The 24,699-nt window shown below is 47.7% G+C and overlaps 8 non-coding genes and 2 pseudogenes across 8 annotated transcripts; all 10 read right to left on the reverse strand.

Moving 5' to 3' along the window:
• Positions 1-1,090: 1,090 nt before the first annotated feature.
• LOC142653460 (U2 spliceosomal RNA) lies at positions 1,091-1,281 on the reverse strand. The gene has a single exon (XR_012848391.1). It is a non-coding gene; the product is annotated as a U2 spliceosomal RNA (small nuclear RNA).
• Positions 1,282-2,621: 1,340 nt separating this feature from the next.
• Positions 2,622-2,812, reverse strand: LOC142653462 (U2 spliceosomal RNA). The gene has a single exon (XR_012848393.1). It is a non-coding gene; the product is annotated as a U2 spliceosomal RNA (small nuclear RNA).
• Positions 2,813-4,124: 1,312 nt separating this feature from the next.
• LOC142653463 (U2 spliceosomal RNA) lies at positions 4,125-4,315 on the reverse strand. Its single transcript, XR_012848394.1, has one exon. It is a non-coding gene; the product is annotated as a U2 spliceosomal RNA (small nuclear RNA).
• A 1,334-nt stretch (positions 4,316-5,649) lies between these two features.
• On the reverse strand, positions 5,650-5,840 carry LOC142653464 (U2 spliceosomal RNA). Its single transcript, XR_012848395.1, has one exon. It is a non-coding gene; the product is annotated as a U2 spliceosomal RNA (small nuclear RNA).
• Positions 5,841-7,182: 1,342 nt separating this feature from the next.
• On the reverse strand, positions 7,183-7,373 carry LOC142654085 (U2 spliceosomal RNA). The gene has a single exon (XR_012848866.1). It is a non-coding gene; the product is annotated as a U2 spliceosomal RNA (small nuclear RNA).
• A 6,297-nt stretch (positions 7,374-13,670) lies between these two features.
• On the reverse strand, positions 13,671-13,861 carry LOC142653466 (U2 spliceosomal RNA). The gene has a single exon (XR_012848396.1). It is a non-coding gene; the product is annotated as a U2 spliceosomal RNA (small nuclear RNA).
• A 1,342-nt stretch (positions 13,862-15,203) lies between these two features.
• LOC142653467 (U2 spliceosomal RNA) lies at positions 15,204-15,394 on the reverse strand. The gene has a single exon (XR_012848397.1). It is a non-coding gene; the product is annotated as a U2 spliceosomal RNA (small nuclear RNA).
• A 1,338-nt stretch (positions 15,395-16,732) lies between these two features.
• On the reverse strand, positions 16,733-16,920 carry LOC142653834 (U2 spliceosomal RNA). Its single transcript, XR_012848691.1, has one exon. It is a non-coding gene; the product is annotated as a U2 spliceosomal RNA (small nuclear RNA).
• Positions 16,921-22,462: 5,542 nt separating this feature from the next.
• LOC142654482 (U2 spliceosomal RNA) lies at positions 22,463-22,564 on the reverse strand (annotated as a pseudogene).
• Positions 22,565-23,900: 1,336 nt separating this feature from the next.
• LOC142654161 (U2 spliceosomal RNA) lies at positions 23,901-24,107 on the reverse strand (annotated as a pseudogene).
• Between the last annotated feature and the right edge of the window lie 592 nt (positions 24,108-24,699).

The following is a 24,699-nucleotide window of genomic DNA, read 5'->3' on the forward strand; positions in this document are numbered from 1 at the left end:
CCCAAATGCCCTCCTGCCATGCAGATAAACACTGGCAGCGGCAGCAAGTGCATGCCCACAGCCACCCCTTGTTCCTTCACACCTTGTATCAGCTGTAATCCAGTCCAGTCCAGTCCAGTGCTGCCTGCTGAGCAGCACTGACCAACACTGCCTGGGCCCAGGCTTTTATCTCTGAGGCAGGCCCCATTATGATGTCAGAAAGCTGGCTCTGGAATCCTGAGGGCTCCACTATGACACGTGCAAAGTTCCGTCTGAACTTTATATAAGACGGTGCGGCTCAGTCAGTCACTCAGTGTTGCCTGAGAGGGCAACACTGCAACAGCCGGCCGCCAGGCTGTCTTTTTTTTGCACATTTATTTGCCTCCAGGAGGCCACAAGAGGGAGACAAGGGACTGCAAAATGGAAAATAGGCATCCACCAACTTTACAGACAACTTCTCTTTGCTCCTACAACCTCCATCCTTGCACAGTTTGTTATTCTTCCAGGTAACATAGTAACAAATCCAAATTGCTGCTCTCTTTGTAGGCAAGCAAGGGTTTGTTGCAACTGCAATTCTTACTTCTTCTTGGAAATGTAGGGACGACAGTACATTCCATCACATCCATCTAGTGTACACAGGTAGGTCCATTGTGGCGGGCGGGCTGCTTTAATGGCTGTTTGCTGTTCCCCCTACTCCACTCCACTATTTGACTGTGGTGCTGCATCAATCAATCAGTGGCTGGCTCAGGTGCAGCTCTTTAACCTACCTAAAAGGGAGGGCGGAGAGAAGACAAGGAAGGTGAATGAGCTGTTCCAATGTGAAATGCCGGAAACACAGAAACACAGAAGACACACACACACACACACACACACACACACACACACACACACACACACACACACACACACACACACACACACAACAAGAGGTGGCAATGTATTAATTAATTGCATTTAATAAATGAGCTCATTATCACACATGACTGTACAAATGCATTGTCCAACAGGTGTTGAAATAATGGGATTAAAAGGGGAGATCCCATCAGAAAGACAAAAACAATAGCAAACACAAATAGCACTTTTGGAATCTGATTTTAGTCAACACATAAGGGAAGGGTGCACCGGTCCTGGAAATACTGCAATACCAGGTCAATGCGTGGAGTGGACAGAGCAAGCTCTATTTCCATCTCCCTGTTCTAAAAATCCATTTAATATATGGTCCCCAGATAGGGGACGTATCAGATATTAAACTGATAAGAACAGATACTACACTTGATCTTAGCCAAAAGGCCGAGAAGCGATAACCCGAGCGGCCCTTGCCTTGCCCGAGCCTGTCCCATACTGCTGTTCACCCCTTGCAGCGATTGATTCAGCCTACTCCTAGGCAATTCCATGGGGCCCTGCAGGCTCACACACATTTACAGCTACTAAGCGGGAGGGAGGTGAATAAAGGCCGGAGAGGAAGCTACACAGGATTTGCTTCTTTTGCTTGCACCACAATGCAGTGCTGAAAGAGGAGGAATCTACATAAAAACGCCTTCCTGGCAACGCCCAAATGCCCTCCTGCCATGCAGATAAACACTGGCAGCGGCAGCAAGTGCATGCCCACAGCCACCCCTTGTTCCTTCACACCTTGTATCAGCTGTAATCCAGTCCAGTCCAGTCCAGTGCTGCCTGCTGAGCAGCACTGACCAACACTGCCTGGGCCCAGGCTTTTATCTCTGAGGCAGGCCCCATTATGATGTCAGAAAGCTGGCTCTGGAATCCTGAGGGCTCCACTATGACACGTGCAAAGTTCCGTCTGAACTTTATATAAGACGGTGCGGCTCAGTCAGTCACTCAGTGTTGCCTGAGAGGGCAACACTGCAACAGCCGGCCGCCAGGCTGTCTTTTTTTTGCACATTTATTTGCCTCCAGGAGGCCACAAGAGGGAGACAAGGGACTGCAAAATGGAAAATAGGCATCCACCAACTTTACAGACAACTTCTCTTTGCTCCTACAACCTCCATCCTTGCACAGTTTGTTATTCTTCCAGGTAACATAGTAACAAATCCAAATTGCTGCTCTCTTTGTAGGCAAGCAAGGGTTTGTTGCAACTGCAATTCTTACTTCTTCTTGGAAATGTAGGGACGACAGTACATTCCATCACATCCATCTAGTGTACACAGGTAGGTCCATTGTGGCGGGCGGGCTGCTTTAATGGCTGTTTGCTGTTCCCCCTACTCCACTCCACTATTTGACTGTGGTGCTGCATCAATCAATCAGTGGCTGGCTCAGGTGCAGCTCTTTAACCTACCTAAAAGGGAGGGCGGAGAGAAGACAAGGAAGGTGAATGAGCTGTTCCAATGTGAAATGCCGGAAACACAGAAACACAGAAGACACACACACACACACACACACACACACACACACACACACACACACACACACACACACACACACACACACACACAACAAGAGGTGGCAATGTATTAATTAATTGCATTTAATAAATGAGCTCATTATCACACATGACTGTACAAATGCATTGTCCAACAGGTGTTGAAATAATGGGATTAAAAGGGGAGATCCCATCAGAAAGACAAAAACAATAGCAAACACAAATAGCACTTTTGGAATCTGATTTTAGTCAACACATAAGGGAAGGGTGCACCGGTCCTGGAAATACTGCAATACCAGGTCAATGCGTGGAGTGGACAGAGCAAGCTCTATTTCCATCTCCCTGTTCTAAAAATCCATTTAATATATGGTCCCCAGATAGGGGACGTATCAGATATTAAACTGATAAGAACAGATACTACACTTGATCTTAGCCAAAAGGCCGAGAAGCGATAACCCGAGCGGCCCTTGCCTTGCCCGAGCCTGTCCCATACTGCTGTTCACCCCTTGCAGCGATTGATTCAGCCTACTCCTAGGCAATTCCATGGGGCCCTGCAGGCTCACACACATTTACAGCTACTAAGCGGGAGGGAGGTGAATAAAGGCCGGAGAGGAAGCTACACAGGATTTGCTTCTTTTGCTTGCACCACAATGCAGTGCTGAAAGAGGAGGAATCTACATAAAAACGCCTTCCTGGCAACGCCCAAATGCCCTCCTGCCATGCAGATAAACACTGGCAGCGGCAGCAAGTGCATGCCCACAGCCACCCCTTGTTCCTTCACACCTTGTATCAGCTGTAATCCAGTCCAGTCCAGTCCAGTGCTGCCTGCTGAGCAGCACTGACCAACACTGCCTGGGCCCAGGCTTTTATCTCTGAGGCAGGCCCCATTATGATGTCAGAAAGCTGGCTCTGGAATCCTGAGGGCTCCACTATGACACGTGCAAAGTTCCGTCTGAACTTTATATAAGACGGTGCGGCTCAGTCAGTCACTCAGTGTTGCCTGAGAGGGCAACACTGCAACAGCCGGCCGCCAGGCTGTCTTTTTTTTGCACATTTATTTGCCTCCAGGAGGCCACAAGAGGGAGACAAGGGACTGCAAAATGGAAAATAGGCATCCACCAACTTTACAGACAACTTCTCTTTGCTCCTACAACCTCCATCCTTGCACAGTTTGTTATTCTTCCAGGTAACATAGTAACAAATCCAAATTGCTGCTCTCTTTGTAGGCAAGCAAGGGTTTGTTGCAACTGCAATTCTTACTTCTTCTTGGAAATGTAGGGACGACAGTACATTCCATCACATCCATCTAGTGTACACAGGTAGGTCCATTGTGGCGGGCGGGCTGCTTTAATGGCTGTTTGCTGTTCCCCCTACTCCACTCCACTATTTGACTGTGGTGCTGCATCAATCAATCAGTGGCTGGCTCAGGTGCAGCTCTTTAACCTACCTAAAAGGGAGGGCGGAGAGAAGACAAGGAAGGTGAATGAGCTGTTCCAATGTGAAATGCCGGAAACACAGAAACACAGAAGACACACACACACACACACACACACACACACACACACACACACACACAACAAGAGGTGGCAATGTATTAATTAATTGCATTTAATAAATGAGCTCATTATCACACATGACTGTACAAATGCATTGTCCAACAGGTGTTGAAATAATGGGATTAAAAGGGGAGATCCCATCAGAAAGACAAAAACAATAGCAAACACAAATAGCACTTTTGGAATCTGATTTTAGTCAACACATAAGGGAAGGGTGCACCGGTCCTGGAAATACTGCAATACCAGGTCAATGCGTGGAGTGGACAGAGCAAGCTCTATTTCCATCTCCCTGTTCTAAAAATCCATTTAATATATGGTCCCCAGATAGGGGACGTATCAGATATTAAACTGATAAGAACAGATACTACACTTGATCTTAGCCAAAAGGCCGAGAAGCGATAACCCGAGCGGCCCTTGCCTTGCCCGAGCCTGTCCCATACTGCTGTTCACCCCTTGCAGCGATTGATTCAGCCTACTCCTAGGCAATTCCATGGGGCCCTGCAGGCTCACACACATTTACAGCTACTAAGCGGGAGGGAGGTGAATAAAGGCCGGAGAGGAAGCTACACAGGATTTGCTTCTTTTGCTTGCACCACAATGCAGTGCTGAAAGAGGAGGAATCTACATAAAAACGCCTTCCTGGCAACGCCCAAATGCCCTCCTGCCATGCAGATAAACACTGGCAGCGGCAGCAAGTGCATGCCCACAGCCACCCCTTGTTCCTTCACACCTTGTATCAGCTGTAATCCAGTCCAGTCCAGTCCAGTGCTGCCTGCTGAGCAGCACTGACCAACACTGCCTGGGCCCAGGCTTTTATCTCTGAGGCAGGCCCCATTATGATGTCAGAAAGCTGGCTCTGGAATCCTGAGGGCTCCACTATGACACGTGCAAAGTTCCGTCTGAACTTTATATAAGACGGTGCGGCTCAGTCAGTCACTCAGTGTTGCCTGAGAGGGCAACACTGCAACAGCCGGCCGCCAGGCTGTCTTTTTTTTGCACATTTATTTGCCTCCAGGAGGCCACAAGAGGGAGACAAGGGACTGCAAAATGGAAAATAGGCATCCACCAACTTTACAGACAACTTCTCTTTGCTCCTACAACCTCCATCCTTGCACAGTTTGTTATTCTTCCAGGTAACATAGTAACAAATCCAAATTGCTGCTCTCTTTGTAGGCAAGCAAGGGTTTGTTGCAACTGCAATTCTTACTTCTTCTTGGAAATGTAGGGACGACAGTACATTCCATCACATCCATCTAGTGTACACAGGTAGGTCCATTGTGGCGGGCGGGCTGCTTTAATGGCTGTTTGCTGTTCCCCCTACTCCACTCCACTATTTGACTGTGGTGCTGCATCAATCAATCAGTGGCTGGCTCAGGTGCAGCTCTTTAACCTACCTAAAAGGGAGGGCGGAGAGAAGACAAGGAAGGTGAATGAGCTGTTCCAATGTGAAATGCCGGAAACACAGAAACACAGAAGACACACACACACACACACACACACACACACACACACACACACACACACACACACACACACACACACACAACAAGAGGTGGCAATGTATTAATTAATTGCATTTAATAAATGAGCTCATTATCACACATGACTGTACAAATGCATTGTCCAACAGGTGTTGAAATAATGGGATTAAAAGGGGAGATCCCATCAGAAAGACAAAAACAATAGCAAACACAAATAGCACTTTTGGAATCTGATTTTAGTCAACACATAAGGGAAGGGTGCACCGGTCCTGGAAATACTGCAATACCAGGTCAATGCGTGGAGTGGACAGAGCAAGCTCTATTTCCATCTCCCTGTTCTAAAAATCCATTTAATATATGGTCCCCAGATAGGGGACGTATCAGATATTAAACTGATAAGAACAGATACTACACTTGATCTTAGCCAAAAGGCCGAGAAGCGATAACCCGAGCGGCCCTTGCCTTGCCCGAGCCTGTCCCATACTGCTGTTCACCCCTTGCAGCGATTGATTCAGCCTACTCCTAGGCAATTCCATGGGGCCCTGCAGGCTCACACACATTTACAGCTACTAAGCGGGAGGGAGGTGAATAAAGGCCGGAGAGGAAGCTACACAGGATTTGCTTCTTTTGCTTGCACCACAATGCAGTGCTGAAAGAGGAGGAATCTACATAAAAACGCCTTCCTGGCAACGCCCAAATGCCCTCCTGCCATGCAGATAAACACTGGCAGCGGCAGCAAGTGCATGCCCACAGCCACCCCTTGTTCCTTCACACCTTGTATCAGCTGTAATCCAGTCCAGTCCAGTCCAGTGCTGCCTGCTGAGCAGCACTGACCAACACTGCCTGGGCCCAGGCTTTTATCTCTGAGGCAGGCCCCATTATGATGTCAGAAAGCTGGCTCTGGAATCCTGAGGGCTCCACTATGACACGTGCAAAGTTCCGTCTGAACTTTATATAAGACGGTGCGGCTCAGTCAGTCACTCAGTGTTGCCTGAGAGGGCAACACTGCAACAGCCGGCCGCCAGGCTGTCTTTTTTTTGCACATTTATTTGCCTCCAGGAGGCCACAAGAGGGAGACAAGGGACTGCAAAATGGAAAATAGGCATCCACCAACTTTACAGACAACTTCTCTTTGCTCCTACAACCTCCATCCTTGCACAGTTTGTTATTCTTCCAGGTAACATAGTAACAAATCCAAATTGCTGCTCTCTTTGTAGGCAAGCAAGGGTTTGTTGCAACTGCAATTCTTACTTCTTCTTGGAAATGTAGGGACGACAGTACATTCCATCACATCCATCTAGTGTACACAGGTAGGTCCATTGTGGCGGGCGGGCTGCTTTAATGGCTGTTTGCTGTTCCCCCTACTCCACTCCACTATTTGACTGTGGTGCTGCATCAATCAATCAGTGGCTGGCTCAGGTGCAGCTCTTTAACCTACCTAAAAGGGAGGGCGGAGAGAAGACAAGGAAGGTGAATGAGCTGTTCCAATGTGAAATGCCGGAAACACAGAAACACAGAAGACACACACACACACACACACACACACACACACACACACACACACACACACACACACACACACACACACACACACACAACAAGAGGTGGCAATGTATTAATTAATTGCATTTAATAAATGAGCTCATTATCACACATGACTGTACAAATGCATTGTCCAACAGGTGTTGAAATAATGGGATTAAAAGGGGAGATCCCATCAGAAAGACAAAAACAATAGCAAACACAAATAGCACTTTTGGAATCTGATTTTAGTCAACACATAAGGGAAGGGTGCACCGGTCCTGGAAATACTGCAATACCAGGTCAATGCGTGGAGTGGACAGAGCAAGCTCTATTTCCATCTCCCTGTTCTAAAAATCCATTTAATATATGGTCCCCAGATAGGGGACGTATCAGATATTAAACTGATAAGAACAGATTTTTTTTTTTTTTTTTTTTTTTTTTTTTTAAAACCATTTCAGTTAGTTATAAGCAACTTATAATGTTTCTCAAAACTTGAAAATCAAAACCACGTTGCTTCAAACTTAGCATCATTCTGGTTTGTTCTTTATTCATAATCAATTCACATAAACAATCACAAAAAAAACAGAACAATATTACCTACATCGTATCAGGAATTTCCATTTTTTGAACTTCCATATCCCCTCTGAATCTAAGCCACCACCATGCTGTCTATCCCACAAATATATGACGTAAAGTCTAGACAAAATCATCCTAATACACTCATTTACAGGCACTAATTTCCTTTTAAACACTAACAAGTTTCTCACATCCCACAAACTTTCCATCACACATGCCATAATTAACCACATAATTCTATCTTTCATACGACTACTTGCACCCATTCCAAACATTGCTACTTTCCAATTAACGAATTTTACCCCCGCCAGTTCTTTACACAAACCACCCACCCCTTTCCATACTTCATACGAATAGTCACAATCCCACAACATATGTCTCACACTCTCACTTGCTCCACATCCATCCCTCGGGCAAACCTCAGACCTAATAAGATCCCTTCTTTTCTGCACTTGCCTAACAGGTAGGATATTATGCAGCGACATCCACACAATATCACGCTGTCTGTTTGACAGACCACTCACCTTCAATTTACTCCATACACTCTGCACTTCATTAGACCTCAAACCTGCAATTTCACATGGAATTTCATTCGCACGTATTCTCTTCATCACCGCATTCTTATTTTTAAAACCACTCATTGGCACAGCAAGCAAGTCATTTTTCCTCACAAAAACCTCAATCCTCATATACCACACTGGACACTTGAAAGCCACAGGCACACTTGCATCTCTCTTTACCCAATTCAGACCATACAACATCCAACCAGCCAAGTATCTAATCATGAAACCAGTCTTGTTATTCCTCTGCACTAACACAGACACCACTTTGATATAATGCAAACCCAAAAATAACTCAACATTTGGGAAATCTAAACCACCATTCACACACATCTTATACACATACTCTCTCTTCAATTTTTCCATTCTACTCCCCCAAAAAAAGGTAAAAATCATCTTTTCCGTCTTCTTAATTTTATGGGTAGCAAAAGGGAAAACAACTGCACAAAAAAGTAAAATTGGTAATATAACAGCTTTAACTATCAGAATTTTTCCCGTCAGTGTCAAACTTCTCAGGCTCCAAAAGTTCAGCTTTCGTTCTATTCTCATACCACATTCATCCCAACTTTCAGTCCCTCTCAGATCCTCATTAAATTGCACACCCAATATTTTAATAGCACCCATCTCACACTTAACCCCATCCATTCTCACACACCTGTCACCAAAACACTTAAAGCTACATTTACCCCAATTCACTTTAAACGCAGACGCACTACAAAACAAACTCAACAACAATCTCGCTCTATTTATCTCCGCCTCCCTTTCACTAACAATCACCACATCGTCCATATAACCCAACACTTTCACAAATTTCCCATTACTCCCAGGGATTAATAACCCACTGATAAATTTTTCCCTTCTAACCATACACAACAATACTTCAATCACACTAATGAACAGGACAGGGGACATAGGGCAACCCTGCCTGACACCTGACCTTATCCCCACTTTTCCACTCAGAAACCCATTTACGAGAAACTCACTTGTTACGTTCCTATACAAACCTTTCACTGCATACACAAACTTTCTCGGAAAACCCATTTTAAACAGCACTTTAAACATAAACTCATGCGACACCCTATCAAATGCCTTTTCAAAATCCACAGATAGGACCATACATTTCTGCTTTCTATCCATACAGTCCCCAATCATATCCCTTAGTAACAACAAATTATCAGTCATACTTCTACCAGGCACTGCACACACTTGATCTTCATTCACCACTTCACCAACAACCTCACGCATCCTATTGGCCAATACTTTACTAAAACACTTATAATCAGAAGCCAACAAAGTAATTGGCCTCCAGTTTGCCAAGTTTTTCTTCTCACCTTTTTTATATATCAGCACAACCACACCTTCTTTCATAGATTCGCTCAGCACACCATGCTTCCACATATACTGACATACCGCAAGCAAATCCCCACCCATTATATCCCACATCCTCACATATAATTCAATTGGAATCCCATCCTTCCCAGGTGTTTTATTTTTATTTGCACTCATCACCACATTTCTCACTTCATCCATGGTAATATCACCACACAGAGACTCACGATCTTCCTCTCCAAGTTTATTTTCCAACCCATTCAAAACCTCATTCATCAAATCCTTATCATACCACTTCTCTCCATACAACTGGGTATAAAAACCTTCAACTTCACTCATCACATCCTTTCCAGAAACACACTCACCCCTATCATTCAATAATTCATCCATATCATCCTTTTTACCACATATTTTTTTGAAAAAGAATCGTGTGCATTTTTCGTCTTTGTCTAAGTTTTCCACTTTTGATGTATATATAATTTTTTTCCCTTTTTCCTCTAGTAAACGGCTACTTTCACTCCTTGCGTCCCTCATCAAATCACTCACATCCACCCCTAGCTCGCTAAGTTTTCTTAACCATTCTATTCTAACATTCAACTCATTATATTGGTTTCTTAGCATAGCTGCTTTTTTATAGCCCCATTTTTTAAAAAATTTTTTACATTCATTCTTCATCCAGTCCCACCACTCCAACACATTCCCAAAAAATTCCTGCCGCAATTTCCATCCTTTATAAGCATATATAAAAGCCTTCACAATTCTTTCATCCTCTAACAAACTTACATTTAGCTTCCATACGCCTGCACCACGCACTAAACGAGCATCCCCTTCAAAGGTTGCACACATACACACATGGTCAGAAAAGGTCACATCACGCTGCTGCAAACTTATACACCCCACATTTTTTGAGAAGAGCACCCGATCTATCCTTGATGTTACCCCTCCTCTATCAGATCTATAAGTGTCGGGTGGTGGCTTTCCCAAATGAACCTCAGCAGCATCTATAAAAGAAAAATCTTTGATTATTTGGTACAACTTTTTACCAGATACATCCATTTTTTCCCCCTCCGTCACACAGTTAAAGTCCCCAACCCAAATCGTGGGAATTCTCCCTGGCAAAAAAAAGGACAATTTCTCTAGGAGCTCTAATCTTTCTTCTTTTTTTGTTGCTCCATATATATTAATTACCCTTACCCTCCATCCTCTGACATTAATCTCTGCCAAAATACACCTCCCCACCTCCACCACAGTATAGCTCTCTAACTTTAAATTCCTATTCCCTAGCAAAATTCCTACACCATCATTTTTATTCATAGAGGAACCAGACCATATACATTGGCCATGTGGCCACTCCTGCTCAGGCACAGGTTCTGCTATTCCACATTCCTGCAAAGCATAAATATCAGCTCCTATATTTTTTAAAAAATCAAGGACTGCAGCCCTCCTGGGCTTAGATTTAATTTGTCGCACATTTAAGGATACGACATTACATAGAGTTTTGGTGGCCATACTTTGATTTTAGCAACCAAATATCCACAAACTGTCCATTTATATCTCAGCCTTTGCCTTCTGGAGGCGGGCAATTTAAGGTAAAGAGATGAGTCCCTTGACCTTCTTCCAGAAAAGGCTGATCCAAAGATATCATTGATGAAGGATATTCAGCATCTCTTCCAGGGGTAACCGGAGGTGACGCAGTCAACCTGGCCCTCTTGGCTCCCATGTCCAGAATCTCATCAGCAGGTCTGGTAACTGTAGTGAAGTCCCCTTGCTCTCCAAATTCCTCTGGGAACACCTCATCCAGACACCAAGAGACATCAGGATTCACAGGCACATCATCCTCAATTTCACCCTCACCCTGCAGCCCAGTCTGGACATCAGTTGGGTGAGGGAGATCTTCCTCGACAGGGGCTGCCTCCATACCTGCCCCTTCCTCCACTTGTACTTCTGCTAAAGTTGCAACTCCAGAGGCATGATGGACAATAGTTGCCTCATTTGCATATCCCATCAGCCCCGCCATCCCAGGCATCTCAGACACTCTGATTCTGGCTGCATCTGCATATGATTTTTTCCGCAGAGGGCAGTCTTTGAAGGCGTGACCTTCCACCTCACACAGGTTACAGACAATGCGATTAACACATTCCTTTGCTGCATGCCCCTCCTGATTGCACTTGGAGCACCTGCCCGTTTTCTGACACCCTTCTTTTGTATGGCCAAAAACCTTGCAGTTTCTACAAAATGGTGGACACCTGGGAAAGAACAAATATCCCCTATCTCTTCCAATGGAGAAATTTGAAGGAGGGAAATGAAAACCTCCTGGTTCCTCAATGCTTTGGCGAAAACGGACACGAAATTTGTATTTCCCGGTCCATAGCAATTCAGAGTTCAAGATTTTGTTTTCATACTTGACATATGCACAATGCCTGGACAAAAAGGCCACAATATCCTGCAGTGGTACATGTGCATTATACAAAAAAACCACCAAGAAGACTTCTCCTTCATCATAGAGTAAAACAAAAGAGAGTCCAGCAAGCTCAGGGTTATTAATATTTTCCATCAAGTTGAAATGCAGATTATGGCAAGCAGGTAAATCCATCAAGATCAAAGTATAATGACCAACCTTGTGCTCCTGCAGACAGAGAATCTTCGTCCGTTCCACCTTCAAAATTCCAAAAACGACATTGCATACCAAATATCGCATATCCAGGGTTTTCTCCAATCCAGCATCCACTTCAATACGAATTCCATATTTGACCCGGGTTTCCCCGGCCTTAGCATGGCGCACAATTACGCCCATTGTCGATCGCCTTCCTGCCACTGGCTGTCTCCCTATAGCAACAAGCAGCTTAAGCCCCAAAGGGCGATGCTGCAGGGCCGAGAGTTCAGCACTGGACGCCTCTGGTTAGCCACTTGAGCTTAGCCAAAAGGCCGAGAAGCGATAACCCGAGCGGCCCTTGCCTTGCCCGAGCCTGTCCCATACTGCTGTTCACCCCTTGCAGCGATTGATTCAGCCTACTCCTAGGCAATTCCATGGGGCCCTGCAGGCTCACACACATTTACAGCTACTAAGCGGGAGGGAGGTGAATAAAGGCCGGAGAGGAAGCTACACAGGATTTGCTTCTTTTGCTTGCACCACAATGCAGTGCTGAAAGAGGAGGAATCTACATAAAAACGCCTTCCTGGCAACGCCCAAATGCCCTCCTGCCATGCAGATAAACACTGGCAGCGGCAGCAAGTGCATGCCCACAGCCACCCCTTGTTCCTTCACACCTTGTATCAGCTGTAATCCAGTCCAGTCCAGTCCAGTGCTGCCTGCTGAGCAGCACTGACCAACACTGCCTGGGCCCAGGCTTTTATCTCTGAGGCAGGCCCCATTATGATGTCAGAAAGCTGGCTCTGGAATCCTGAGGGCTCCACTATGACACGTGCAAAGTTCCGTCTGAACTTTATATAAGACGGTGCGGCTCAGTCAGTCACTCAGTGTTGCCTGAGAGGGCAACACTGCAACAGCCGGCCGCCAGGCTGTCTTTTTTTTGCACATTTATTTGCCTCCAGGAGGCCACAAGAGGGAGACAAGGGACTGCAAAATGGAAAATAGGCATCCACCAACTTTACAGACAACTTCTCTTTGCTCCTACAACCTCCATCCTTGCACAGTTTGTTATTCTTCCAGGTAACATAGTAACAAATCCAAATTGCTGCTCTCTTTGTAGGCAAGCAAGGGTTTGTTGCAACTGCAATTCTTACTTCTTCTTGGAAATGTAGGGACGACAGTACATTCCATCACATCCATCTAGTGTACACAGGTAGGTCCATTGTGGCGGGCGGGCTGCTTTAATGGCTGTTTGCTGTTCCCCCTACTCCACTCCACTATTTGACTGTGGTGCTGCATCAATCAATCAGTGGCTGGCTCAGGTGCAGCTCTTTAACCTACCTAAAAGGGAGGGCGGAGAGAAGACAAGGAAGGTGAATGAGCTGTTCCAATGTGAAATGCCGGAAACACAGAAACACAGAAGACACACACACACACACACACACACACACACACACACACACACACACACACACACACACACACACACACACACACACACACACAACAAGAGGTGGCAATGTATTAATTAATTGCATTTAATAAATGAGCTCATTATCACACATGACTGTACAAATGCATTGTCCAACAGGTGTTGAAATAATGGGATTAAAAGGGGAGATCCCATCAGAAAGACAAAAACAATAGCAAACACAAATAGCACTTTTGGAATCTGATTTTAGTCAACACATAAGGGAAGGGTGCACCGGTCCTGGAAATACTGCAATACCAGGTCAATGCGTGGAGTGGACAGAGCAAGCTCTATTTCCATCTCCCTGTTCTAAAAATCCATTTAATATATGGTCCCCAGATAGGGGACGTATCAGATATTAAACTGATAAGAACAGATACTACACTTGATCTTAGCCAAAAGGCCGAGAAGCGATAACCCGAGCGGCCCTTGCCTTGCCCGAGCCTGTCCCATACTGCTGTTCACCCCTTGCAGCGATTGATTCAGCCTACTCCTAGGCAATTCCATGGGGCCCTGCAGGCTCACACACATTTACAGCTACTAAGCGGGAGGGAGGTGAATAAAGGCCGGAGAGGAAGCTACACAGGATTTGCTTCTTTTGCTTGCACCACAATGCAGTGCTGAAAGAGGAGGAATCTACATAAAAACGCCTTCCTGGCAACGCCCAAATGCCCTCCTGCCATGCAGATAAACACTGGCAGCGGCAGCAAGTGCATGCCCACAGCCACCCCTTGTTCCTTCACACCTTGTATCAGCTGTAATCCAGTCCAGTCCAGTCCAGTGCTGCCTGCTGAGCAGCACTGACCAACACTGCCTGGGCCCAGGCTTTTATCTCTGAGGCAGGCCCCATTATGATGTCAGAAAGCTGGCTCTGGAATCCTGAGGGCTCCACTATGACACGTGCAAAGTTCCGTCTGAACTTTATATAAGACGGTGCGGCTCAGTCAGTCACTCAGTGTTGCCTGAGAGGGCAACACTGCAACAGCCGGCCGCCAGGCTGTCTTTTTTTTGCACATTTATTTGCCTCCAGGAGGCCACAAGAGGGAGACAAGGGACTGCAAAATGGAAAATAGGCATCCACCAACTTTACAGACAACTTCTCTTTGCTCCTACAACCTCCATCCTTGCACAGTTTGTTATTCTTCCAGGTAACATAGTAACAAATCCAAATTGCTGCTCTCTTTGTAGGCAAGCAAGGGTTTGTTGCAACTGCAATTCTTACTTCTTCTTGGAAATGTAGGGACGACAGTACATTCCATCACATCCATCTAGTGTACACAGGTAGGTCCATTGTGGCGGGCGGGCTGCTTTAATGGCTGTTTGCTGTTCCCCCTACTCCACTCCACTATTTGACTGTGGTGCTGCATCAATCAATCAGTGGCTGGCTCAGGTGCAGCTCTTTAACCTACCTAAAAGGGAGGGCGGAGAGAAGACAAGGAAGGTGAATGAGCTGTTCCAATGTGAAATGCCGGAAACACAGAAACACAGAAGACACACACACACACACACACACACACACACACACACACACACACACACACACACACACACACACACACACACACACAACAAGAGGTGGCAATGTATTAATTAATTGCATTTAATAAATGAGCTCATTATCACACATGACTGTACAAATGCATTGTCCAACAGGTGTTGAAATAATGGGATTAAAAGGGGAGATCCCATCAGAAAGACAAAAACAATAGCAAACACAAATAGCACTTTTGGAATCTGATTTTAGTCAACACATAAGGGAAGGGTGCACCGGTCCTGGAAATACTGCAATACCAGGTCAATGCGTGGAGTGGACAGAGCAAGCTCTATTTCCATCTCCCTGTTCTAAAAATCCATTTAATATATGGTCCCCAGATAGGGGACGTATCAGATATTAAACTGATAAGAACAGATACTACACTTGATCTTAGCCAAAAGGCCGAGAAGCGATAACCCGAGCGGCCCTTGCCTTGCCCGAGCCTGTCCCATACTGCTGTTCACCCCTTGCAGCGATTGATTCAGCCTACTCCTAGGCAATTCCATGGGGCCCTGCAGGCTCACACACATTTACAGCTACTAAGCGGGAGGGAGGTGAATAAAGGCCGGAGAGGAAGCTACACAGGATTTGCTTCTTTTGCTTGCACCACAATGCAGTGCTGAAAGAGGAGGAATCTACATAAAAACGCCTTCCTGGCAACGCCCAAATGCCCTCCTGCCATGCAGATAAACACTGGCAGCGGCAGCAAGTGCATGCCCACAGCCACCCCTTGTTCCTTCACACCTTGTATCAGCTGTAATCCAGTCCAGTCCAGTCCAGTGCTGCCTGCTGAGCAGCACTGACCAACACTGCCTGGGCCCAGGCTTTTATCTCTGAGGCAGGCCCCATTATGATGTCAGAAAGCTGGCTCTGGAATCCTGAGGGCTCCACTATGACACGTGCAAAGTTCCGTCTGAACTTTATATAAGACGGTGCGGCTCAGTCAGTCACTCAGTGTTGCCTGAGAGGGCAACACTGCAACAGCCGGCCGCCAGGCTGTCTTTTTTTTGCACATTTATTTGCCTCCAGGAGGCCACAAGAGGGAGACAAGGGACTGCAAAATGGAAAATAGGCATCCACCAACTTTACAGACAACTTCTCTTTGCTCCTACAACCTCCATCCTTGCACAGTTTGTTATTCTTCCAGGTAACATAGTAACAAATCCAAATTGCTGCTCTCTTTGTAGGCAAGCAAGGGTTTGTTGCAACTGCAATTCTTACTTCTTCTTGGAAATGTAGGGACGACAGTACATTCCATCACATCCATCTAGTGTACACAGGTAGGTCCATTGTGGCGGGCGGGCTGCTTTAATGGCTGTTTGCTGTTCCCCCTACTCCACTCCACTATTTGACTGTGGTGCTGCATCAATCAATCAGTGGCTGGCTCAGGTGCAGCTCTTTAACCTACCTAAAAGGGAGGGCGGAGAGAAGACAAGGAAGGTGAATGAGCTGTTCCAATGTGAAATGCCGGAAACACAGAAACACAGAAGACACACACACACACACACACACACACACACACACACACACACACACACACACACACACACACACACACACACAACAAGAGGTGGCAATGTATTAATTAATTGCATTTAATAAATGAGCTCATTATCACACATGACTGTACAAATGCATTGTCCAACAGGTGTTGAAATAATGGGATTAAAAGGGGAGATCCCATCAGAAAGACAAAAACAATAGCAAACACAAATAGCACTTTTGGAATCTGATTTTAGTCAACACATAAGGGAAGGGTGCACCGGTCCTGGAAATACTGCAATACCAGGTCAATGCGTGGAGTGGACAGAGCAAGCTCTATTTCCATCTCCCTGTTCTAAAAATCCATTTAATATATGGTCCCCAGATAGGGGACGTATCAGATATTAAACTGATAAGAACAGATTTTTTGATTGAAAATTGCTTTATTGACAATCAATCGTCATCATACAAACATTACTGCGACGCAGCGCAAGCCATGAAGCAGCAAATAATAAATAATAACAGTCGTCAAACATAACATGGCAGTATAATACACAGTACAGGCTAGCCTATGCTATACATTACACCACATGCTACACTAACATTCTTGCATTCACTAACGCCAAACAACAAAGCATTACAGACAAGTGATGGGATAGGGGAGTGGGTAGGAGGGGATAGGGAAGGGGGAAATCACAGGCCCGAAGCTTTATTGAAAGACAACACACAAGAAGGGAGAGTGGGGGGAAGGGGAGTATCAGTCCTCTTCCTCATCGACGTCCGGGCTGTCCCAGGTGGAATAGTCTCTGAGCAGGCTGTGGATCAGCCTGCGGCAGTCCTGGACGGACACACTCTCTCTCCGCAGAATCAGACGATTCCTGGCGAACCATATAGCGTCCTTAAAACAGTTCATAAGGCGCCAGGCTTCCTGGATTGCTCCATCCGTGGTATTCCCAGGAAATAGTCCATAAAGTACCGAGCGGTACGACAGTCTGTTCCTGGGAACTGAGTCCTTGAGTTCGTGTTCCAAGGCTTTCAACAGACCCTGTGCAAAGGGGCACTGCCAGAAAATGTGCAAAGATGTTTCCTCCGTGAAGGGGCACCTGGGGCAGTACCGGGTCTTGCACAGGTTGCGGGCATGCATGAATGACCTAAGAGGCAGTCCTCCCTGGATGGCCATCCATGAAATGTCCTTGTGCCCGTTGGTCAACCTGCCAGATGACACGTTAGTCCAAACAGTCTCCAACGTGTCGGCATGAAGCCCTGGAACAAACTCCAGTGAGTCCTTTGCTCTGATGTGCTTGTGGATCGTCTTAGGTTTCCACAAGTCGGGCTTAAGACCCTCCAGTTGATGCTCCCTCACAAACCGGACGACATCTCCGTAGAACCAGGGAGCGTGCCAGTTGTAAGGGAAGGAGCTGTCCCACTTATCCCAGCCAAAACCTCGCCAGAGGGGAAGGAGGAAGTAGCGGGACATGGCCTTGCCCGCAGAGCCGTTTGCTGTCCTCAGAGTCCTACGAACACAGTCACATACAAAAGCGATCCGCAGCAGAGTGGGAATGTCGGGTATACCCTTCCCACCTTTGCGGGGCTCCTTGTACATAACAGTCCGCTTTACTCTGTCCATTTTCGAGCCCCAGATGAAGCGAAACACAGTCCTGGTAATGGCCCTCGAGACCGTTGCAAGAGGGGGCCATGCCTGTGCAGTGTATTGTAGCACAGGCAAGACTTCGTTACGCAGGACCATTGCTTTGCCCTCAATAGTGAGTTGTCTGAGGCTCCACAGTCCGATCCTTTGGTTGACTTTGGCCAAGCGTTCTTCCCACGACTTTAGGGCTGCACCTTCCTTACCGAACCAGACTCCCAGAATTTTGATGAAGTCCGGCTTGATAGTAAACGGGAAGGAGGCAGGAGAAGGCAGGTACCACTTTCCGAAGAGCATGGCTTCCGACTTCCCGCAGTTGACTTTTGCCCCTGAAGCGCGTCCGAACTCCTCACAGGTCTGGACGAGTGCAGTCACCGAACTCTGGTCAGCGCAGAAGACGGTCACGTCGTCCATGTACAGCGAGCATTTGACCTCGAAGTGTCCTGGACCTGGTGCGGTGATCCCTCTGATCTCTCCATTCTGCCGGATAGCCTCTGCGAAGAGCTCTATAACACAAACAAAAAGGAGAGGTGAAAGAGGACAGCCTTGTCTAACCCCCGACGATACAGGAAAGGGGTCAGTCTTCCAGCCGTTCACCAGCACCGAGCTGTAAATGTCGCAATACATCAGGTTAACATACAAACAGAACAACCTGCCAAGCCGCAGCCTACGCAGAGCCTTACCCATGAATTCGTGAGAGACCCGGTCAAAAGCCTTCTCCTGATCCAGACTGACCAGGGCCGCGTGTGTACGGCGGCTTTGCATGTAATGCACCGTGTCCCTCACCAGGGCAAGACTGTCGGCCACCCTACGGCCAGGAATGCCGCAGGTTTGGTCCGATCCGATGATCTGTCCGATGACAACCTTCAGTCTGTTGGTCAATACTTTGGCGAGGATCTTGTAGTCCACGTTCAGGAGAGAGATGGGACGCCAGTTTTTCAGGTCACATCTCTCCCCCTTCCGTTTATACAAGATCGTGATCATGCCTTCTCTCAAGGACGGTGGCATTCTACCCTCCACCACCATCTCCTCATAGAGCTCCAGCAGGTCCGGACAGATCAAGTCCCCCAGCGCTACATAGAGCTCTGCTGGGAGACCATCACTGCCCGGGGTCCTGCCGGGTCTGAAGGATTTAGCGGCAGAGAGCAGTTCCTCCACCGTCAGGGGTACATCCATAGCCTCCGTACCTGCAGGATCAAGATGATTAGTGATACCTGACAGGAATTTATCGGCGGCTTCGGGGTCAGTGGTTTTCCGGGAGTAGAGGCTTCGGTAGTAGTCTGTGACGACTCCCATCACCTCCTTCTTCCCAGAATGCATGTTTCCGGTCTCATCTCGGAGTTCCTTCAGGGGCGTGTGGCCGGCATGGAGTTTCCTGAAAAAGAACGAGTTACATTTCTCACCCTTCTCCAGGTTCTCCACCTTGGAACGAAAGACAATTCGCTTGGATTCCTCCTCAAAGTGCCTTTTCAGGCCCTTTTTGGCTTCCTCCAGCTCCTTCCTGACGTCCCAGCCGCATTGAAGGAGGTCTTGCAGGGATCGCAGCTGACGCTGCATCTCTCTGAAGTCTCTCTTCCTCTCACACGCCTGTTGACGACTTTTTGCCTGAAAGAAACAACGAAATTCAACTTTAACATATTCCCACCAGTCACAGGTTTTGTCAAAGAAAACTTTATCATTCCTCCAAACAATATAGGCGTCTCCAAGTTCCGCCAGTACCTCTTCTCTTTCCAGCAGGGCACAATTCAGCTTCCAGGAGCCAGGGCCGGGAGGAAAACCGTGGCCGATGGCACCCTGGAAGAGAATGGCCCTGTGGTCAGAGAAGAAGCAGGGGACCATGGAGTGCCCATGCTGCTTGACTGCCCGGGAGGTGAACACAAAGTCAATCCGAGAACGAAGTGAGCCATCGGGTCGGCTCCATGAATAGTTCACAGAGCCGATCCCCATGGAGCCCACAACGTCCTGCAAGGATGCTTCGGTTACCATCTCGATAAGCAGTTTGGAACTGACATCCAGCTTGATTGAAGTGCCGGAACTTCGTCCATCCTCTTCGATGGGGCAGTTGAAGTCCCCGGCCATCACCACTGCCCTAGTGGTGGCGAGCTGGGTCCGCAGGGTCTGGAATAGTTCCAGGCGCTCAGCCTTCATAGGGGGAGCGTACACGTTGATGAGCCTAATCGGCTCTCCCGCCCAGGAACCGTCTACGACCAACAAGCGGCCGCAGACGAGCTCCTGGACAGAGTCAACAGTAAATACGCTTCCCCTAATCAGGATGGCAACCCCTGCAGACTTACAGTCGCCCCCACCAGACCAGTAGGACGGGCCATGGGTCCACTGCCTGGCCAGATGATGGTATGACCTGGAAGAGGGGAGAGTACATTCCTGCAGCATAAATACATCACTCGACTGCTTGGAAAGAAAAGTTAGCACCATCTGACATCTAGTCCTATCTCTAACACTCCTCACATTGAGGCTAAAGATGTTAAGTTTAGCAGCCATGGGGGAGAATAAAGAAGGTTAGTGCAAACGATACACCTTAGTTACCAGTCCGGTCGGGCGGATCCTCCTCTCTGGAGCCTGGCGGGTCCGGAAGATCCAGCAGGCCCTCTGACAAAAATTGTTCCAGGATTGTAGCCACCTGGATGTCTGTTGTGAAGTCGATGACCTCAGGTTCAGACACGAGTTCCTCCACCATCTGCTCCATTTCCTCCTGCTGCGCAAGGGAATCTTCGCAGATTTCCACGACTTGTCGCTTTGAGGACTCAGCAGCTGGGCTGTCCCTCACCTTTCTCTTCCTCTGGATGGCACCTGAGGAGACAAGAGGGGGAAAATCCTCCAGGGAGAGGACTCCAGCAGCTGGAGGGGAAGATGTTAGTGCTGCTGGAGCTGGGGAGAAGGGAGGCTGGGTTGGGAGAGGTGCAGGTGACAGGACCACTGAGATGGGTGGGTAGGAGAAGGTGAGAGCCTCAGTGGGGGTGACAGGGGTTGGGGACGGGGGGGTGGGGAGGGCCGGGCGAGGGAGGGTGGGAAGGGTAGGGCGAGGGAGGGCCGGGAGAGGGGGGGGAGGGACTGTCGTCTTCTTACCATCCTTCTTTTTCCCGGTCTTCTGTGCCGCTGGAGCTCTGGCTGGGGCGGGGTTCCCTCTGGCTGGAGCTTTCGCTGCTACAGTTGCCCAGGATCGATCCCTCTTCGGGCAGTCCTTGTAAGAGTGGGCTGCTTGTCCGCAGAGGTTGCACATTGTCCGTTTCGGGCAGTCTTTGGTCTCGTGTCCTGTTACCCGGCAGTTCTTGCAGGCGTCCTCCTTGCAGTCCTTCACCGAATGACCCTTCTTGCTGCATCTCCTGCAGATCTGCGGCATGTCCGGGTAATAGATGAGGCCGTAGGAGTTGCCCAGCGAGAATGACTGGGGCAGGTGCTGGAGGCCGTCTTCCGCGCTCGAATCCTTGTTCAGTCGGACGATTACCGACCACTTGCCAGTCCAGAAGCCGAGTCCGTTCAGGATGTGGGTGGGTTCCCTCACCACTGTGCAGAACCGCTTCAGGAGCGTGGTGATGTCTTTGCCGGGGGTGTGTGGGTTCCGCATTGAGACCGTCACCCGCCTTTCCTCTCTTTGGACAGGGCAGTTGCCCACAAAGCGAGAGAAAGGGGATTCAGGCCTCGCCGCTTTCACCATCTCCCAGTACCTTCTGCAGATGTTGATCGAAGCGAAGGTCACGAAGAACATCCCGGTCATGAAGGCCTGGATGCTGATGGTCTCCGGCTTAGCGAAGCCCTGGTCCAGGAGCATCTTCTGGCAGAACACTTCTTCCGTCATGTCCGGCACTCTCCCGTCCACCTCCTTCAGCTTCAGGGCCACCGTCTGCTTCATCCAGGGCTCCAGGGTTGGAGCAGCCTGGTTCGGCTTCCTGGTGGCCTGTTCGCTTGAGGAGGCTTCAGGAGGAGATGTCCTGGCCTGGACCGGCTCACCTGGTCCATCAGCCTTCTTCTTCTGGGTGGCAGGGTTGCTGGTTGAGGCCATGGCTTCTTCCAGCTGTTCCTGTCGCTTGGGGAGGATCTTCGATAGCTCTTTCCCGAAGGGGGCGGAGCTATGCAAATCTTCTCCTTGCTGGCCGAGGTTCTTCCACGAAATTTCTTCCGCAGCGGTTCCTCGTCGAGCTTCTTCTTCTGCGGCCGAGCTTCTTCGAAGATCCCCTTCAGCAGCGGCTCTTCTCCGAAGTTCTCCTTCTTCTTCCCGGCAGCGATCTCCCGGAGCTTCTTCCCCGATGGCGGCTTCTCCCTTCTGGATCTTCGTCTTCGGTGGTTCTTCTCCGCAGTTCGTCGCCGGCTTCGTCTGGAACGCTCTTGGATCGCTGAGCTAGTGTTTATAGCCCCCAGTGGTTCTCCGAGCTATCTATCCTTACAAGGACTGATAAGAACAGATACTACACTTGATCTTAGCCAAAAGGCCGAGAAGCGATAACCCGAGCGGCCCTTGCCTTGCCCGAGCCTGTCCCATACTGCTGTTCACCCCTTGCAGCGATTGATTCAGCCTACTCCTAGGCAATTCCATGGGGCCCTGCAGGCTCACACACATTTACAGCTACTAAGCGGGAGGGAGGTGAATAAAGGCCGGAGAGGAAGCTACACAGGATTTGCTTCTTTTGCTTGCACCACAATGCAGTGCTGAAAGAGGAGGAATCTACATAAAAACGCCTTCCTGGCAACGCCCAAATGCCCTCCTGCCATGCAGATAAACACTGGCAGCGGCAGCAAGTGCATGCCCACAGCCACCCCTTGTTCCTTCACACCTTGTATCAGCTGTAATCCAGTCCAGTCCAGTCCAGTGCTGCCTGCTGAGCAGCACTGACCAACACTGCCTGGGCCCAGGCTTTTATCTCTGAGGCAGGCCCCATTATGATGTCAGAAAGCTGGCTCTGGAATCCTGAGGGCTCCACTATGACACGTGCAAAGTTCCGTCTGAACTTTATATAAGACGGTGCGGCTCAGTCAGTCACTCAGTGTTGCCTGAGAGGGCAACACTGCAACAGCCGGCCGCCAGGCTGTCTTTTTTTTGCACATTTATTTGCCTCCAGGAGGCCACAAGAGGGAGACAAGGGACTGCAAAATGGAAAATAGGCATCCACCAACTTTACAGACAACTTCTCTTTGCTCCTACAACCTCCATCCTTGCACAGTTTGTTATTCTTCCAGGTAACATAGTAACAAATCCAAATTGCTGCTCTCTTTGTAGGCAAGCAAGGGTTTGTTGCAACTGCAATTCTTACTTCTTCTTGGAAATGTAGGGACGACAGTACATTCCATCACATCCATCTAGTGTACACAGGTAGGTCCATTGTGGCGGGCGGGCTGCTTTAATGGCTGTTTGCTGTTCCCCCTACTCCACTCCACTATTTGACTGTGGTGCTGCATCAATCAATCAGTGGCTGGCTCAGGTGCAGCTCTTTAACCTACCTAAAAGGGAGGGCGGAGAGAAGACAAGGAAGGTGAATGAGCTGTTCCAATGTGAAATGCCGGAAACACAGAAACACAGAAGACACACACACACACACACACACACACACACACACACACACACACACACACACACACACACACACACACACAACAAGAGGTGGCAATGTATTAATTAATTGCATTTAATAAATGAGCTCATTATCACACATGACTGTACAAATGCATTGTCCAACAGGTGTTGAAATAATGGGATTAAAAGGGGAGATCCCATCAGAAAGACAAAAACAATAGCAAACACAAATAGCACTTTTGGAATCTGATTTTAGTCAACACATAAGGGAAGGGTGCACCGGTCCTGGAAATACTGCAATACCAGGTCAATGCGTGGAGTGGACAGAGCAAGCTCTATTTCCATCTCCCTGTTCTAAAAATCCATTTAATATATGGTCCCCAGATAGGGGACGTATCAGATATTAAACTGATAAGAACAGATTTTTTTTTTTTTTTTTTTTTTTTTTTATACCATTCAGTTCAACTTAAAGCAACAGTACAACGCAAGAACCATTTTGCATCTTTAAGGCATAAGTTGCCTTAGTCATACATCATCATGGTAATACTTTATTCCGATCAAAAAGAAACATAATAAAACAAGGGACAACATTTGAAACAGAGATAGAAAACAACAATTAACTGTATTTCACTAACCTTCTCCATTTCTTAAATTTCCAAACTCCCTCTGCGTCTATGCCACCACCACACTGACTATCCCAGCGATAAACCACATATAATCTAGACAATATCATCCTCACACAATCATTAATTGGTACCCACTTATGCTTGAAAATACCTAAATTGCGCACATCCCACAAGCTCTCCATTATACACACCATAATCAACCATAATATCCTATCACTTGCCCTATTACATGCACCTATAGCGAACATTGCGACCTTCCAATCCATAAAACTTACCCCAGCCAATTCCTTACACAAACCACCCATTCTTCTCCAAACCTCATAAGCATAATCACAGTCCCAAAAGAGATGTCTTACAGTCTCACACGAACCACACCCAACTCTTGGACAAACCTCAAATCTAACTAACATCCTCCTCCTCTGCACATCTCTAACAGGCAAAA

Source organism: Rhinoderma darwinii, chromosome 5 (genome assembly GCF_050947455.1).
Source record: "Rhinoderma darwinii isolate aRhiDar2 chromosome 5, aRhiDar2.hap1, whole genome shotgun sequence".
NCBI lineage: Eukaryota > Metazoa > Chordata > Amphibia > Anura > Rhinodermatidae > Rhinoderma > Rhinoderma darwinii.